We start from the raw sequence: 18,997 nt of genomic DNA on the forward strand, positions 1-18,997 counted from the left end.
TGGACTAATTTCAGTTGAATGGATCTTTTTATGGTTTATTTATTTATTTTTAAATTATTTTAAAAATTGTTTTAGTTATACAAGACAGTAGAATGTATTTATGTACTTTGATACATCATACATAGGTGGGATATAATTTCTCATTTTTCTGAGTGTACATGTTGTAGAATCATATTGACCATACAGTCACATATATACAAAAAGTAATAATGTCTTGGACATGTTTTAATAATGCATTGGGGCACAAATCATGTATTGTGAATACCATTACCTGTTTTTTAGATTTATTAATTTATGTAACCTCTTATGTGTATTATTTTTTTCACAGCAGCTTTTGTTTAAATAGTATGATGGAAATTTAGTTTAAATTAAAATATGTTTCTAACAAAAGTACAAGTAGATAAATTCATATTTTGGAGTAGGTGGTATAAACTTAAAATCATATATAATTAATTCCAGAGTGTAGTCAGCTATCTACTTATTTCATATTGTGTTTTAGGAAAAATAAAATCTGATTCTGGAGCAAACTGAGAAACTGAACACAATATAAAATGGGGTTTAATGAATTGCCATTCCTTTTATTTCCCATATTATTTTCCATATTAATTTAGTCTATATTCTCAATATTATTAGCCATAGAATGGAATACAACATTCTACATACTGATCAATACAGTATGTGTTGACACTTCATGTCTGAAATTGAGATATAAAATGTCTATTAAGGAAAAAATTGCCCTTCAAATATTTATATAATGGCTTCACAATGCAGTTTAGGATATATTCCCTTCAGTAAATCCTAATGTATTATATTAATTCTTGGGGACTTAATATATTATTTATTGGTGGTTAGGAATGGTCTATCATTCACCAAATCCTGTACTGGTTCCACTTTGTAGGATAAAGTACATAGCTGTCCAAAATAGTGTACTTTATAAAGTTGTAATGGAATTCAAAGTGGTTGTTTTATTTTAGTATATTAGACAAAGGGGCCAAAAACATGCATTTGAGAAAAGATACCCTCTTCAACAAATGGTGCTTGGAAAATTGAAAATCCATATGCAACAAAATGAAATTAAACTCCTATTTCTCACCATGCACAAAACTTAACTCAAAATGAATCAAGGACCTAGGAATCAAATGAGAGACCTTGCATCTAATAGGAGAAAAAGTAAGTCCTAATCTCCATCATGTGGGATTAAGCCCCAACTTCCTTATTAAGACTCTTTGGTGCAAGAATTAAAATTCATAATCAATAAATGGGATGGACTCAAACTAAAAAAAAAAAAAATCTTCTTAGCAAAAGAAACAACCTGTGAGGTGACTAGAGAAGCGTACATCTTAGGAGCAAATCTTTAGCCCTCACACATCATATAGAACACAAATCTCTAGGGTATATAAAGAACTCAAAAAGCTAAGCACCAAAAATCCAAATAACCCAATCAATAAATGGGCCAAGAATCTGGACACTTCTCAGAAGAGGATATACAATCAAAAAATATATTAAAAAATGTTCATTATTGCTAGCAATTAGAGAAGTGCAAATCAAAACTACTCTTTTTTTTAAAGAGAGAGAGGAGAGAGAGAGAGAGAGAGAGAGAGAGAGAGAGAGAGAGAGAATTTTAATATTTATTTTTTAGTTTTTGGCAAACACAACATCTTTGTTTGTATGTGGTGCTGAGGATCAAACCCGGGCCGCACGCATGCCAGGCAAGCACGCTACCGCTTGAGCCACATCCCCAGCCCCTCAAAACTACTCTTTAATCTCACTCTGTCAGAATGGCAGCTATTATGCATACAAACAACAATAAGTGTTGTTGAGGATGTGGGGAAAAAGGAACACTCAATTTGGGACTGCAAATTGGTGCAGCCAATATGGAAAGCAGTATGGAGATTTCTTGGAAAATTGGGAATGGAACCACCATTTGACCCAGCTAACCCACTCTTCTGTCTATACCCAAAGAAATTAAAAACAGCATACTACAGGGAAAAAGCTGCATCAATGTTTATAGTAGCACAATTCACAATAGCTAAACTATGGAACCAACCTAGATGCCCTTCAGTAGATGAATGGATTAAAAAAAGTGGCATATATCCACAATGGAATATTACTCAGCAGTAAAACAGAATAAAATCATGGCATTTTCAGGTAAATGGACAGAGTTACAGAAGAAAGTGCTAAGTGAATTTAGCCAATCTCAAAAAAACAAATGCCAAATGTTTTCTCTGATATAAGGAGGCTGATTCATAGTCAGATAGGAAGGGGGAGCATGGGAGGAATAGATGAACTCTAGATAGTGTAGAGGGGTTGGAAGGGAAGGGAAGGGGCATGGGGTTAGAAATAATGGTGGAATGTGATGGACATTATTATCCAAAGTACATGTATGAAGACACGAATTGGTGTGAATACACTTTGTATACAACCAGAGATATGAAAAATTATGCTTAATATGTGTAATAAGAATTGTAATGCATTCCACTGTCATATGTAAATACAAATAATTTATTTATTTATTTATTTTTATTTTTATTTTTTTTTACTTTTTTTTTACAAATAATTTAAAAAGAAGCTTCTGAAAGAGAAGTTTTCTCTATTTCACTTTTAAAGTAACAGTTTAGATAAGAGATGTCAAATAATAACATATTTTGTGCAATTTGGAAAAAAATGAGTCATAATGGAACTGAATGGAGAGAAATGCAGCCTTTATAAGCTATTTGATCTATTGCATTTAGCTCAAGTTTCCTATTAAACTTAAGGTTTTCAATGTATAATCTTTTTTTTTTTCTCTTTAGTTTTGAGCTTTGACTTTTAGAGTTCCAAAAGAAAGTTCAAACTTGTATTTTTTTTCAACTACATTTAATTTGGGTTTCATATTTCATTCACAAATGAAATATACAAATAAAAATGTAGAAAACTCTTGGTCACTCCTCCAAAACTCATTCTTCCAAAATCTTCCCAATTTTACCAAATCAAAACAAGTTGTGCCCAGTGGCTCAAACCAAGAACTGAGTAGTCATCCTCAATTTTTTTGTTTTCAACTTCCATATTCAATACATCAGCAAGGTCTGAACATTTGCTATTTTTAATTCATTGTTAATTACTAGGCTGTTAATAAGTCACCATTACCCAACTGTTCAGTGTACATTTATCATATCCTGAGCATTCTTTGTCCTCTAAGAAACATAAAAGATTAATCTGCAAATCTCACACTTTCAGGCTCACTGTCTAGTGATGAAGACAGGCATGCATATTTATTATTGTATTTCTGCAAGTCTAATTATCCAATGATTATAACACAATGATTTTACATACCAGTAAGAAAGAAAATTTAGTTTATACATTTTAAAATATGGCATGAGCACTAATGTGATTGTATTAATCAGCTTTCCATTGTTGTAGCAAAATGCTGTGATAATCAACTTAGAAGAAAGGAAGGTTTATTTTGCCCCATGGTTTCAGAGGTTTCAATGGATTGTCAGTTAGTTCGTTGCTTTTGGAGGGATGAGATGGCACAGTATGACAGGGAGTGTATGGCAGAGGAAATTGCTCACCTTATGGTGTCTGGGATACAAAAGAGAGGCAGGAAGGTGTGAGAGGACAATGTCTTCTTCAATGAGCTCTCATCTAACCAGGCCCCACCTCTTAAAATTTTCACCACCTCTCTTACCAAGGACTGGTGAACAAGTTTTTAACACATGAGTCTATAGGGGACATTTCATCTCTAAACTAGAAATGTACAAAATTAAAGTGGAAGCCGCAAAGACAGACTTTACTTGGGATAACAGAAGTGGAGTTATTTAAACTATATCATAAAAGGTAAGTAATATTTAAGAAATGCCATAAGGGATGTGTAGGGAATTTTATGGAAGCACATTAAAGTAAATGAAATAGTACCATTCTTCTATGCCTAAGTTTTGGAATCCTACTGTGACACAGCAGTGAATTGTATTGTCATAATCATGATGTGCACTCATGCATTTGATGTTATTGAGTGCTATTCTCTGTATCTGTCATTATTTTAATAGTTATGACTTTTATCTCCCCAGAACTTGGTTTTTAATTGGAGTGGGATAGTTTTCTCTCCTTCTTATCTGCATTGTAGCAGTTTGTAAACCACCATCAACTACCAGCTTTCAAAGTAGATGTTTCAGACTTTCGTAGTTGTTATTGTTGCTATTGTGACACTGAAGTATTTCTACAGCCAGTTTCACTTGGAAATGCCATGCTTACACAAGATTCTTTTGAACATTTTTTTTCATTCTATTTTTGGTAACATACAACTTATATACATAAGACATATGACAATAACTGTACTTAGGTGTAGAATTCCCCTAAATCTCTCCATACCCTGCACAAAAGTTGAAGATCTTCTGATGGAGTTAAATGTAAAAAACTAGCATATTAGTTTTATTGCTGAGACCAATATCACATTTAATCCCAGATTAAATTCAAGAGCAATACCTAATTTCTTATGGCTATGTATATCTATGCAGCCATATTTTCTAAGGAAAAAAATGCCATTTAAAGAGTATGGCTTAGTTAATTTTGAAAGTACTTCAAAAATATTTCATTTCTGGATAACCAAAAAAAGCTCTAATCCCAAACAAATAATAATTCATAAAAGACATGAAAAGAAAAAACACTAAAGTTATTTATTAGCCTATTTCTTTATCCTTTTTTTACAATCTTTATATATTAATAGTAATTCAGGAAAAAAAGATAAAGGTATGTCATAATTATATATTTGAGATGATTTTCTATGAGCATGGAAATGTGACTTCAAGTCAATATACAAAGCAAATTTGAAGAGATATTTTCAAATGATTATACAATGTCAACAGTATGCAAAGTTATTTCATTGAAAAGCTCCTTCAAAAACTTTAATAGGGATTTCTTTCCAATTCTCACTAAGAGGATAATGACTCATTTTCATGTTAATGTTATGACCCTGGTAGAGGGCAATTATCTCTGAAAGCCAATCAAATATTCATTAGAGCTGAATAAATTTGTTATTTAACTTAACGGCCTTTTTAGAAACTCACATGCCAATTTAAAATGATTTTATCGGGGTGCTTTACTGTGTCAGTTGGCCATGTTTTAAGGTGTTCTTTATCTATTCTACTACATCATCTTAAACTATTAGCTTACTTCTAGATCAAATTTACATAAAATGGTCACACTTAATATGATGTATGAGATCATACAAATCCAGAACAAAATCTAGTAGTGGCACTGAAATTTAATACACTATGTTATAGTTTGGATATGAGGTGTATCTCATGTATGAAACAATGAAAGAAGGCTTAGAGGTGAAATGATTGGGTTATAAATCCTTAACCTAATCAGTGAATTAATACCCTGATAGAAATTAACTGGGAGGTAACTATAGGCAAGTGAGATGTGGATGGAGGAGATAGGCATTGAGAGTATATTTTGTTATGGTGAGGAGATCTCTCCACCCCCACTCCCTGTTTCCTTGTGCCATGTCCCCAGCTGTTTTCCTCCACCAGTCTTCAACCATGATGTTCTGCCTCACCTCAGGGCCCAAAGAATGGAACCAGGCTTCTAGGTACTGAAACCTCTAAAACTGTGATCCCCAATAAACTTTACCTCTTCTAATTGTTCTTGTCAGATATTTTGGTCATAACAAACTGAGTAAAACATACTTCCTTCTGGCTGGACATGCATCAACAAAGATGACATTTAATTTATGTATTAATAAAACCAGCTGAAGGAGCACCTCGAATAATCTGATTTCTCTCAGAGACTACCTGGTAAAATGGAGGAATAAAATGAACTTGCATGAATTATATTCTCATAACTACGTAATAATACATACAATGAGTCACAGAAAGAAGATGTTCCTTATCATTTCTTCCCATCTGAATATTAGTTCATTAACATGTCAGCTATTCTTTCTAAAGAATATCACACATTCTTCATTCGTTTCTTCTTGAAAGCAAACTAAAATTTGGAAGCCAATTTTCTTATAGCTGATTAAAAAGCAGCTTCTGTGGGGCTGGGGTTGTGGCTCTGTGGTAGAGCGCTTACCTAGCACATGTGAAGCACTGGGTTCAATCCTCCGCAAAGATAAAAATAAACAAAATAAATGTTTAAAAAAGTAGCTACTGCACAATAATATATCTTTGATGAGTTGGTTTAGATTTCTTTTATTTACTTAAAAACTGTACTTTCAATGTATACCTGTAAACTTGTCAGTCATCTTAAAAAATTAATATTAGTAGTATTTTCCACCAACTTATATTATCCTCTACTTGCCCATCTTCCTATCCTCTAATCCAGAGATAAGCATTTGCCATTGCCTTTGAAAAATAGTTTTACCACATGTATCCTTAAGTAATATGTTGCTCATGAACTTCTTGTTTATTAACTCTAGATAAAGGGTATTATAGCATGTTGTATTTTGGAAGTTGTATTTTTCATATAAAATGAAATTTCTAAGATTTTTCTATACCAAATACACTCTCCATATACATACATATTTTAAATAATTTCAATATTTTAACATAATGTTATGGTTTGGATATAAGGTGTCTCCCAAAAGCTCACTTGTGAGACAATGCAAGAAAGTTCAGAGGAGACTTAGTTTTAAGACTGGTTTGTAAGAGTATTAACCCAATTAGTGATTTAATCACCTGATAGATATTAACTAAGTGGTATCTGAAGTGATAGGGTGTGGCTGGAAGAGGTGGGAATTAGGGGCATGGCTTTGGGTATATATTTGTATAACAAGAATGGAGTCCCCCTCTCTCTCTCTCTCAGATATCTGATCATGTGAGCTGCTTCCCTCTGCCACACTCTTCCATCATGACACTCTGCCTTAACTTGGGCTCTGAGGAATAAAGCTGGCCTTCTGTGATATAAGACTTGTAAAACTGTGAGCCCTAAAAAAAACTTTTCCTCCCCACACAATTGTGCTGGTTGGATCCTTTAGTGAAAAAGCTGACTAAAATACATTATAAAAGCTTTGTATATATTTTTTCAGATACGGGTTCTAATTTTTTAAAAATTGTGTGATAATTATAAAACTCATTTTAATCTGTCTTCTTAGTTTTAATGATATAGGGGTATAAAAATAGATATCCCTCAATAGATGAATGGATTAAAAAATTGTGGAATATATACAAAATAGAATATAACTCAGCAATGAAAGAGAATAAAATTATGGCATTTGCAGGTAAATGAATGGCGTTAGAGAAAATAATGCTAAGTGAAGTTAGCCAATCCCCAAAAAACAAATGATGAATATTTTCTAAGGTGACTGACCCATAATGGGGTAGGGATGGGGAGCATGGTTGGAATAGATGAACTGTAGATAGGGCAGAGGGGTGGGAGGGGAAGGGCGGAGGCAGGGGTTTAGCAAGGATGGTGGAATGTGATGGACATCATTATCCAAAGTACAGGTATGAAGACATGAATTGGTGTAAATATACTTGAATACAACCAGAGAGATGAAAAATTGTGCTCTATATGTGTAATAAGAACTGTAATGCATTCCACTATCATGTATTTAAAAAATAAAAATAATTAAATATGTAAAAAATAAAATAAAATATTTAATGAAAAAAATAATTTTATTTGACTTTCTAGCCAATCATGGTAGAAAACCTTAACAATTTACCTTGTTAATCATTTTATGTTTTTGATGTTTGTGCTATGCTAGAGAGACAAAATGTATCAAGATAATCATGAGGAAGTTCTTCAATTTGTAGGATGACATTATCCAAGACTGGAAACAGAATTCCCAAACATCCAAAGAAAGGTACATTTTAATATGGAGGAGTCACACAACTTTAGGAAGCTATAGGTTTTTACCTATTCAAACTACAATGAGTAGTTGATAATAGCTACATGGTCATTGACAGCATCTTGGCTTCTATTTGTGTGTGTGTGTGGGGGGGGATTATGAGGGGGATGGTGGCAGTGTTGTCAGTGATAGTGCCACCCCTGTTTCAGTTTCAAAAGCAGATCAAGCTAGTTGCAGGTACTGAGAAAAGTGAACACTGAAGCTTCTGTGTTGACTCTTCCAATGACAGGCACTTTTTAAGTATAAATTTCAATAATATTCAGTACATGCACATTATTGTAGAATTAGTCTCAGGATTTTTTTCACTTGTAAACAATGGAGGTCTATATCTCTTAGAGGAGTCCTCAAGACTTCCTTCACGTAACCCCTATTAACTAAAATTCTCCTTTGTGCATTACTCTAGGCACCTCATAAACAGAATCTAACAAGTTATATGTGCTTTTGTAACTGGCTTATTTCACTTGGTATAATGTCCTCAAGATTCATTTGTTTTATATCATGTGTTAATCCAATTCTGTAAGTTGCCTTTTAACCTGGTTAATTGACCAATTAACTTTTTAAATTCACTTTTAAAATAAATTCTAAAAGATTTTTCATATGTTATTCTACATTTTATAAATCAGGGTACATGTCCACAATTACTAATGTTTTTCCTACTTTTTATAGTATATATTTTCATTTGATTTCTTGTCTAATTATTCTATCTAGAACCCCAGGAATAATGGTTACAAATATTAATAGCAAAAAATCTTATATTTTATTGATTATAAAATGTTTTAAATGTTTTCCTTCTTAGAATATGGACCTTAGTTTTAACTAAATATTATTTTATATTAGTTTTTTTTATTTATAGAAAAATTTCTAGTTTATTACAGAGAATTTCAATATACTTTGCACCTACTTTCCCTAAGTAATACCTTGCATTATTATGGTACATTTTTTTCAAATTAATGAATGAACATTAATACATTATTATCAATTAAAGTTTCTACTTAACATAAATCACCTTAGTTTAAACTTTCACCACATTTCTTCCAGTTCAGGAACAGATCCAGATGTAACATTGCTCTTAGTTGAGAAGTTTCTTTGAGCTTATCTATTCCAGTTCCTATACTTTCTTTGTGTTTGATGATGTTGTTTTTAGAGATGCTGGTAGGATTTTTGTTTCTTTGTTTTTTGTTGTTTGTTTTAATTTGGACTACATATTTTTGCATTGAGATTTTTTGTTGGGTTTATTTGTTTTTTTGAAAGGAAGACCAAATAATAAGAAGATATATATATATATATATATATATATATATATATATATATATATATATATATATACCACTTTTAACATGTCTTGTTTATCTGTATCATGCGTTGGTTGTAAGATTTCTCCACTGTTAAGTTACCACTTGCAGGGGTTGGGGATGTAGTAGAGTGATACAGTGGTAGAACACATGCCTTCATGCATAAAGGCCCTGCATTTCATCCCAGTACAAGAGAAATCATAAGCCACTATTCACCCCACTTTATACAGTGTGCATTTTGAAACCCAGTTGCTACATAAAACCCACACTTCATTTCTGAGAGGTCATAATCTATCACTTTTATGGTGCAGTATCTTCACAAATTGCTTGAAAACTTATATGTGGAAAATGTGTCTCTTACCCCATTTATTTGCTTATTCAAATGTTTATTTACAGTAATAAAAACTCAGGGATCCTTGTTTTATATTTTGAATTATAATTTATCACTATCTTATTTACTTTGTTCCTCAAATTATTACAGCTTTGGAGCCTTTCTTTTATTTGTCATTTGGCTTTTATGTCTCTTGAACATACTACTATAATACTCTGTGGTGTGTGTGTGTGTGTGTGTGTGTGTGTGTGTGTATGTGGTGTGTGTGAGCTTTGAGCTGTTCTGTGGCACTCGGAGATGCTTCAGATTTAATTTGTGTGTTTCTTTACCTGGACCTAAATTAGTTATTTTCCAAGGACCCCAGTTTCTTTCTTTTGGAAAATTGTATTAGATGTAGGTGTTGGTGTAATCATTGATGGGTTCTAGGCTCCATTGCTTCTAGACCCACTCAACAGATAGGGCAAAGAAATATATGTATATTGCTAACTCATGTGTATGCATATATCAACAAAAATTTCTATAAATAAATAAATTCATACCTCGTGTATAATTATAGCTTCATTCCCAGGCTTATGTATAAATATCCACTCAAAAAATAATAAAATTGGTACTTACCCTCTGCCACCCATTTACTTAATTGTTTAATTCCCATATATGTGTATAGCAATATCAGAACAGTTAACCTGTGTTCCTATAAAATATATCAACTGGATTACAGTATTTATGTATAATTTATTTTGCCTTTAGTTTGATATATTCCACTCATTTACATAGTTATTTAAGTCAGCACATTTCCTTCTCCCCCTTCACTGAAGTTAAATACAATTGTAATATAGTTGATTTATTTTGTCACATTCTACATTTTATCTATTTTATCATAAGTAATTTCTAAAAAGATATTTTAAAATCTGTATAGTTTAAGCTTCTTTTGGAGGGTAGTAAATTTCAGTGGCTTTTGGAAAAGGTTTGCACTTGTCATGAAACTGGAATTGTAGCATCACAGAGAATAGTTTAACCTCTCTGAAAAATCACCTCTTTTCCACTTGTTCAACCATATTCTTCTTTCCTGAAATTCTTGTCAACCTCTGATATTTTTACTCTCCCTACACTTGTTGTTTCTATGTTACAATGCAACTTAAACTATATGGTATATATGTTTTAAAGACTGTTTTAAATCATTTGGCATTGTCCATTTAACATCCATCATGTCTCTGAGTAACTTCACAACTCATTATTTTACAGTATAATAATATCCTATTGTAGAGAATTCACACTGACTTTTTAAAATCTGTTTGCTAATTGAAGCACACTAGCTGTTTCTAGTTTGGTTCAATTGCACATAAAGTTGCTGCAAACACTCATGCAGAGGTTTTTTAATGCACATACTTTGCAAACCAGTTTGATATATACTTAGGAATGTGATAACTGTATAAAAAGGTAAAACAATGTTCAACTTTCAAAGAACTGAAAAACTATCTTGTAAAGGGACATTTGCAATCCACCTGAAAATAAATGAGCATTTTCTTGCTCTGCTTCCTCAGGAATAGTTAATATTCTCATGTATTTTCATTTTGGTTATTCTATTAGTTGCTTATTGGTATCTTCATTCCTTAATTTGCAACTCCTCAATGACATTAATATTTATAGTCTCTATTTATTTGCATGTGTTTCTTTTACAGTGAGGTATCTGTTCAGATATAAGCCTATGTTCATGTTGTTGTTGTTGTTATTTAGATTAAAAATTCTTAGTATATTTAAATTCACATTCTTTATCAAATATATGTCTTTTACTTTTCATCCCAGTCTGCAGATTTTTTTTATATTTTCTTTTCCATGACATTTGGAGAGCAAAAGTTTTTAATGCTAATAATATAATACATGTTAATATTTTCCTTCATAGAGTGTGATTGTTGTATATAAAAACCTATATGTGGATTCAGCATTACCTAATTTTTTTTCCAGGTTTTCTACTAGAAATTTTGTAGTTTACCTTGTGTGTGTGTGTGTGTGTGTGTGTGTGTGTGTGGTGGGGGTTACTGGTGGTACTGGGGATTGAATTTGGACACTCAACCACTGAGCCATGTCCCCAGCCTTATTTTTTTCTTTTTCTTTTTTATTAGTTGTTCAAGACAATACAATGATCTTGACATATCATACATTTGATTCAAATAGGGTATGAATTCTCATTTTTCCACGTGTACAGATTGCAGGATCACATTGTTTATGCATCCATATGTATACATACAGCAATCCTATTGTCAGTTGTATTCTGCTGCCCTCTCTATTCCCCACTCCATTTTGTATTTTATCTGGAAATAGGGTCTCACTGAGTTGCTTTTAGTGCCTCACTTTTGCTGAGGCTGTCTTTGAACTCACAATCTTCCTGTCTCAGCCTCCCTAACTGCTGGGATTACAGGCATGTACCAAAGCTCCCAGATGTAGTTTACTATTTTAAATTTGGGTCTTTGACTCACTTTTTGTGAAATGTACAGAGTTGATTCTAGGTTGCTATAATTTTTGTGGTTTTTGTGGGATAAAATTCATTTATATAGCCAGCTTACTGTCTTTTAACAACAGATATTAAATAAACTAAAAAAGGTTTTCTTCATCAACATATTTCTCTCTAACCTATAACTGAGAAAAATTATGTTTATAGATATTTCTATGTTAAGAATCTTGCTTTTGTGTAATTAACCTCTTTTCTAGAAGATTTTGGTTATTTTTTTGTGTGTGTACTACCATATTTGCCCTGAATGGGAATAATTTGTTTTGATTTTTGTAACTACATTAATGTATGGAATTAATCTGATTTTCAATTTTAAAATTATATTTTAATTTTTTAAGTATTTTGAATACAAAATTCACCTCAAAAGATGCATGGCAGAAAATCCTTTATTTACTTGTACTCTTTAAAGGATCTTGTATAAAAATTCATCTAATGGTATCTTTATTTGAGACTGTTAACCATTGACTTAATTTCTTTGATCAAAAGAGATTTTTTTCAATCTTTATATTTTTGTGTCAATGTTGTTAAACAATATTTTCTGTACTCTTTATTTATTGAGAAAGAAAGACCAAAAAAAAAGAAAGGAGATAGAAATTGCTTTTATCATGGTATAAAATATTACATTAAATCAGATGCTACTTTATATTTCAAATTAAAACAAAGAACCTAGTTCTTCTGGTTTTTTGAAGGTTATACTAGTTAACATAATTCTAGCCTTGCTGCTTACAACATTGTTTCAGATGGAATAGGAAATTATTGCATCTTTTTCACACTTTGTAGAGAAAAAAATATACAAACTAATAAATGATTATCTTAATGGTCTTTGTTGAATAGTATCTTCTGTAGTTCACCTACCTTTGCTATATATCAACTTTTAATACTTATATCATGAAGCAATCATTCAGGTTCTTGAATCTGGATGGATCTTCCGATTCATTTTGACCAATATGATGTGAGAGGAGACCGTATGTGACTAGAACTTGAGAGTACACACAGCCTCTGTAGTCATGTTCTTAGATATTTGAACACACTAAGTGTGAGGTCCAGAACAAGTTACTTAAGAAAGAGAACCCATATGGCATAAAATGGAGACATTTAGCAGGAGTGAAGGGAGATTTTCCCCAAGCCTGTCCATCAGGTGAATATAATCACATAGTGAGTTTTTTTTTTAATAGATCATCGTCTAATGAATCCATCAATTTAGCAACTTTTCCATCTTTCATATAGCTACATCATGCATCATGGATGTTTCTTTACCTCTTCCCAGAGTGGCCTCATGTAGAGATGTGAGAATTCCCTTTTCTTATTTCTGGTTGTACCGTGTTGTTGATTCAATAATATTGAATGTACAGCTTACAGTATTCTAAAATTCCTACTTGAATAATGCTTATCTAGTGTTTTTCACTTCTATGAACAAAAAACCTGTTGAAAACAATTTTAGAGAAGAAAAAAATTTCCTTTGGGGGCTCACAGTTTTTTATGTCTCAGTTCAAATATGGCTGGCTCCATGGCTCTGGGTCCAAGGTATGTCAGAATATCACGGTGGAAGAGTGATGGAAGAAAGTAGCTCAGGACATGGTACTAGGATGCAAAGAGAGAGCTTTGCCAACCAGTGACAAAATATAAATCACAAAGGCATGCCCCCAGTGGCCTACATCTTCTTGCCAGCCCCTACCTGCATATGGCCACCACCCAGTTAATCTATAAAAACACTGATTAAGGTAAAGCTCTCATAGCACAATCATTTCACCTCTTAGTGTTCTCATATTGTCTAACACATGAGCTTTTGGAGGACACCTCTTATCTAAAGCATAACATTTAGCAAACATAGTTTTCCACAAATTTTCCTTTGGAAGTTTAGATAGCACTTAGTACTCTTGGAGAATGTTTACACAGTGAAATTCCGATGGAAAACACACATATGAAAAATGTGAACAACAACTAAACCTTGAAAATGACACTAGTTTTGAATTTGGGGGTCTCAAATGAGAAGGCTTTTTCTACTTCAGGTGGGACCATGTATTTCAGGTGACTCAAAATTTTGCGCTTAATGTCATGTCTACAAGTGACTGCAAAAAGGGCTTTTGAATGTTGTTTGAGGGCTTACAAATAATTTTTTTGAGTGATCATGTTTACAAATGTGGATTCTGTTAATAATAAGAATTAATTGATTGAGGCTTCTTTGTGTGTGCATTTTTGTACTAATTTTTTTTTTTTTTAATTTTACAAAGTGATGAAATATTCCATTTGCTTGATGTATCATTTCCAGCTGAAGTGGAACAAGGTGGTGCTATAAACTCTTATTCTAACTCTCCTGCAGAGATAACCAAGAATGAGACTGTAGACAAGAATGGAGCATAGAGCAATAAGCTCTGGCCTTAAGGCTGGTTAGACTATGTTGGAAACTGAGATCTAGTGCTCATAGCTGGGTAGTGTCAGGCAAGTCACTGAATCTCACCCTCTATTTTATAAAATACAGACAATAGAATATACTTAGATGAGTTATTTTAAGGATTTAAAATTACAACCAATTATATACTGCATAGGAATAGATCTACATATTCATTTATCTATCTGTATTTACCCTGGGAACTGTATTGCAATATTTATTAATTTACGTCCACAAAAATTTTACAAAATGTAACATCTGTTAATAATGAGAATTATGTGCTTATACATTGTGGACAAATATACATTACACATAGGTAATTATATATATATATATATATATATATATATATATATCTCCAATTGTGTCTGTTTATACATTGCATTGGCAAAATATGTAGCATCCATATAATGAAACGCTATTTAGCTAAAAAAAAAGTACAGAATTATGACACATGTTCAAAACCATTACTCTAAGTAAAAGCAGCCAGCAAAAAGAGATCACATGGTTTATTATTGCATTTACATGAAATGATCAGAAAAGGCATAATTACAAAAAGTAGATTAGTGGTGGCCTGGGGCTGGAGGTAGAATGGGAATTAGTTTTTAATTAGCATGACAGTTCTTACTGGAGAGATGGAATGCTCTATTTATGGTGGCGGTTGCACCACTTGATAAGTTTTCCAAAAACCATCAAAAATTGTGGAGTTGTAATGGGTGAAATTTTATCTATCATACATATAATAATTGAATATATAACTGATATATGTTAAAACATATTAATAATAAAGTGAATTTTCTTTTATAGATCTTTTTATAAATTATCTCAAAGGGGAAATCTAGTTTATAAGTACCTGTTTTAGGTTGGAAAGATTATTTCACTTGGTTTCTGAATTAAATTTCTTGATTGACATGCTTTGTATATTTTTCCTATTCTGGCCTTCTGTATCACTATTTTTTGTTATTACTTATGCATTACTTTGATTCCAAAGTCATTACAGAGCTTTTAAAGCCCAATACATGGCTAAAACTATGATACCTTTATCATCTCTTTTATGTACTAGTTCATTCACTAATCATGACCTACTATGTGATAGCATATCACTAATGCCTAGAGATAGAATGCAAAGTAAATAAACAGAAATTAAAATTAAAGACATGAAAAATATGATGCTCTCTTCTTGGAATTAATTGTTAGAGAATTATCTTTATTCTAGGTCGCACTGGAATTGTTTGTTGCTCAAGAAATTGGCATGATCTCTCTAACCCATGAAAACACTTTGGCAAATTTAAAGTTTTCACTCTAGTTACATTACCATTTGGGAAATTAAATGAATTGAGAAGAAAATTATAGCCACACCATGAATCCATTCACTGATTTGCCAACCTTGGACCTTTTCCTTTGGAAAAGCTTTCTTCATTGCAAACTGGGATAGGTTGCAAAATGACCATAAGTTGGTTTCCTGTGTCTTAAGTTATAAGTGTATTTGTAAGGGTGACATCTTCATGGTTCTGTTGGGATTCAAAACACCATTTGCATAAGCAAGCAGGATGCTGCCATTGCTTTTATTAAGATGGTCTGTACAGAGCTCTCACAAACACATTAACAAAAGTTCCTACATTCATTGAAGCTAGTATTCTTCTCTCATCCAGCCACCACAACACTAGTACATGGCAGGTTTGTTGGGGGAGGCTAGATTATAAATACAAAAGATAGATTAAATACATCAAATATTTTCAGGGCAAATTTAAAATTCTATCCAGTAGAATTTTTCTCAAAATATCACACACAAAAAAAGAATCAATTATAATGACTTTCTACTTTTTGAATTTCTTGTTGATATGCAGATCAACATGCAGGAAAATCCTCATGAATCATAATTGTTTTAACAGAATTGAATACATTCAAAGAAAGGATTATTGCCCTGCTATTATGCCTTCCAAAATTCTGCAGTTTCATATAATTGTTTCTATGCTTTTCTGTTTCAAATTTCTCTCTCTGACACCACATCTGAATACTTTCTGCTCAATAATAATGACCTTTGTTTCATGAAATTCATGAAATTTTCACAACATGAAATAGCTTCTAATGGAGTTATTTCCTTTCTGTCCATTAACATCTATAGTGTACAATGGGACGTGAAGGGAGGTGACTAATGCAGTCTGATGTTGTGAAGGTAAAGTCATGGAAGGAAATTGTACTTGGGATGAATATTAATCAATACAGAGCTCAAAAGCATGTATACCAGACTGACACCAAATATGGTTGAAGCAGTGTTAATCAGTAGAAATGACAGAGATTTTAAAGTTGCTTTAGCTCAAATTAAAAGGTAGAATGAGTTAGTGGATAGGTCAAAAAAATATGCAGATATCTTTACTAATGGTTTGGAATTAATATTTTTATTTCTAGCTGATAATAAACTTTTAAAATATTTTAACTTTAAATATATAAACTTCACCTTTATATCCATCAGAAGTTGTGTGAGGGAAGTATTAAAAGGTGGCCATATGTTGGGAAGGCTTTTTGTTGTTTTGTTTTATTTTGTTTTCCTTTCTGCACTGAAGATTTAACTCAGGGTTACTTTACCACTGAGCTACACCCCCAGTCCTTTTAAATTTTTAATTTTGAGACAAGATTTTGCTGAGGATGGCCTCAAAATTTCAATTCTTCTGCCTCAGCCTCTGGAATTGCCAGGATTACAGGAGTTTATCTTCATTGCCAGCATTAGGATGGTTTGGTAGGCATAGAAAGACAGTTGCTCTTTCATCAAAAAAATGTACTGTTTGTGAGACTAACTTGATAAAAGTTTCCAGCTGCAGAGTCTAAGAAAATTATTGTAATAAAATACCTGCACAGGGAGACCTGTGAAGGAGGTATACAAAGAAACAGATACAGACACAGGGTACAAGCAGCAGACAGGATGGAGTGGAGAAATGGTGAAGGAGGAGTGCAGAAGTGAAGCGTCCACTCCTCCCTGCCTGGGAGTTTATTAACTCAAAGAACACATGAGTATATTCTAATTAGTATTTCTTTAACCCTGAGTGCTAGATAACTGAGATAGGGTCCAGGTTAGAATACACATGAAGCCCCTATCCTCCAGGTGGATCACCATGGAGAGCAGTTAGTGCCTGAATAGTTATCTTATTACCTCAGAGGGAGATAGCTGGGCATCCTAGGCCTGGGAAGCAGGGTAAACTTTTGAAGGGCATTGCTATGGCAGCTGGGCGTCCCATGCTTTTTCACAGGAGTTTCCCAGTAGCAGGTATATCCCAGCAGCAGGGCATTCTGTGTCCTGGCACAGAAACTTCTTAGTCAACAAGTATGTCATAATCACAAAGTTTGTAGACCCCAATCCCAAACACAGAACTCCCACAAGTTACCAAAGCATTCAAGCCATAATGCTACTCTTCCTGTGTCAACCTCAGGACATGAATAAACAAAATGGGTTCTTAGGTCATGACCATTTCTATATAATTTGGACTCCTCTTAGGTATAATATTTGCCCCAAATCTCCCTGTTGTGTTGGTCAACACTTTTTTCAGATCTGCATGGCTGTTGAGGACTTCACATATTCAATTCTATTTTTTCTCATCTTTCCTTTCCCAGTGGGCAGAGAGGTAAGAATTGACTTTCAGTTTGGGGATTCAGCTCAGGAGTAGAGCACCTATTTAGGATGTTCTAGGCCAGGAGTTCAATCCTCAACACATACAAAAAATGAATTTACCTTCTTATTTCTAATTCTTTCAACTCCTCACCTCCATTGTTCTTTCACAGAAGTTACTTCCCAATAAGTATTTTGTGATATTAATTTTTTCTTGGTGTTGATGTCTGTTGACTCAAAAGTAAAACATGTCAAGGGGAAATCAGGCAGCAGGATATGCCCTATTCCCAGCAGGAATAACCTTAAACATGGAACCACCCTAAACCCACAGGGAAGGCCCTAAACCCGGATCCGCCCTGGTCCTTGAGCAAGGTCACCTTAGATGCAATGTCACTGCAAAATGTCCTATTTCCACGAGTCCTTCCACTAAGCAACATGGGGTACGCTGGCAAGGAAATTGTCATACCTACTTGGCTAATGGCTCCCAGCAACATGTCAGGAGATAAAATAGTATTCACATTTTAATAATGAATTCCTATGTCAACTTGTGAAAAAATACTAAAAAAGATTGTTGTAAGACATATTTTAGAAGGTCAAATAATGATAATAATATTTTCAATTTCTATTATTTTTTAACATTCAATTATATTAATGGAACAAATCATAGAGAGATAAAAGCAGGCACATAACACACACAAACATTTATTCCTCATATATTTGATATTATGAATATCCAAGTTTTGTAGTTTACAGGTGAAACAAGGTGAAGTGCTTTAAATAAATAAAAATAAGGGCAAAGAAGAAGAACATTAACTCAAGACTGTGTTCTATTTTTTAGTGCTGCGTAATACTCCATTGTGTATAAATGCCACAGTTTTTTAATCCATTCATCTATTGAAGGGCATCTGGGTTGATTCCAAAGTCTAGCTATTGTGAATTGTGCTGCCATGATCATTGATGTGGCAGTATCCCTATAGTATGCTCTTTTAAGGTCCTCAGGGAATAGACCGAGAAGGGCGATAGCTGGGTCAAATGGTGGTTCCATTCCCA

Source organism: Marmota marmota, unplaced genomic scaffold (genome assembly GCF_001458135.2).
Source record: "Marmota marmota marmota unplaced genomic scaffold, marMar, whole genome shotgun sequence".
Taxonomy (NCBI): domain Eukaryota; kingdom Metazoa; phylum Chordata; class Mammalia; order Rodentia; family Sciuridae; genus Marmota; species Marmota marmota.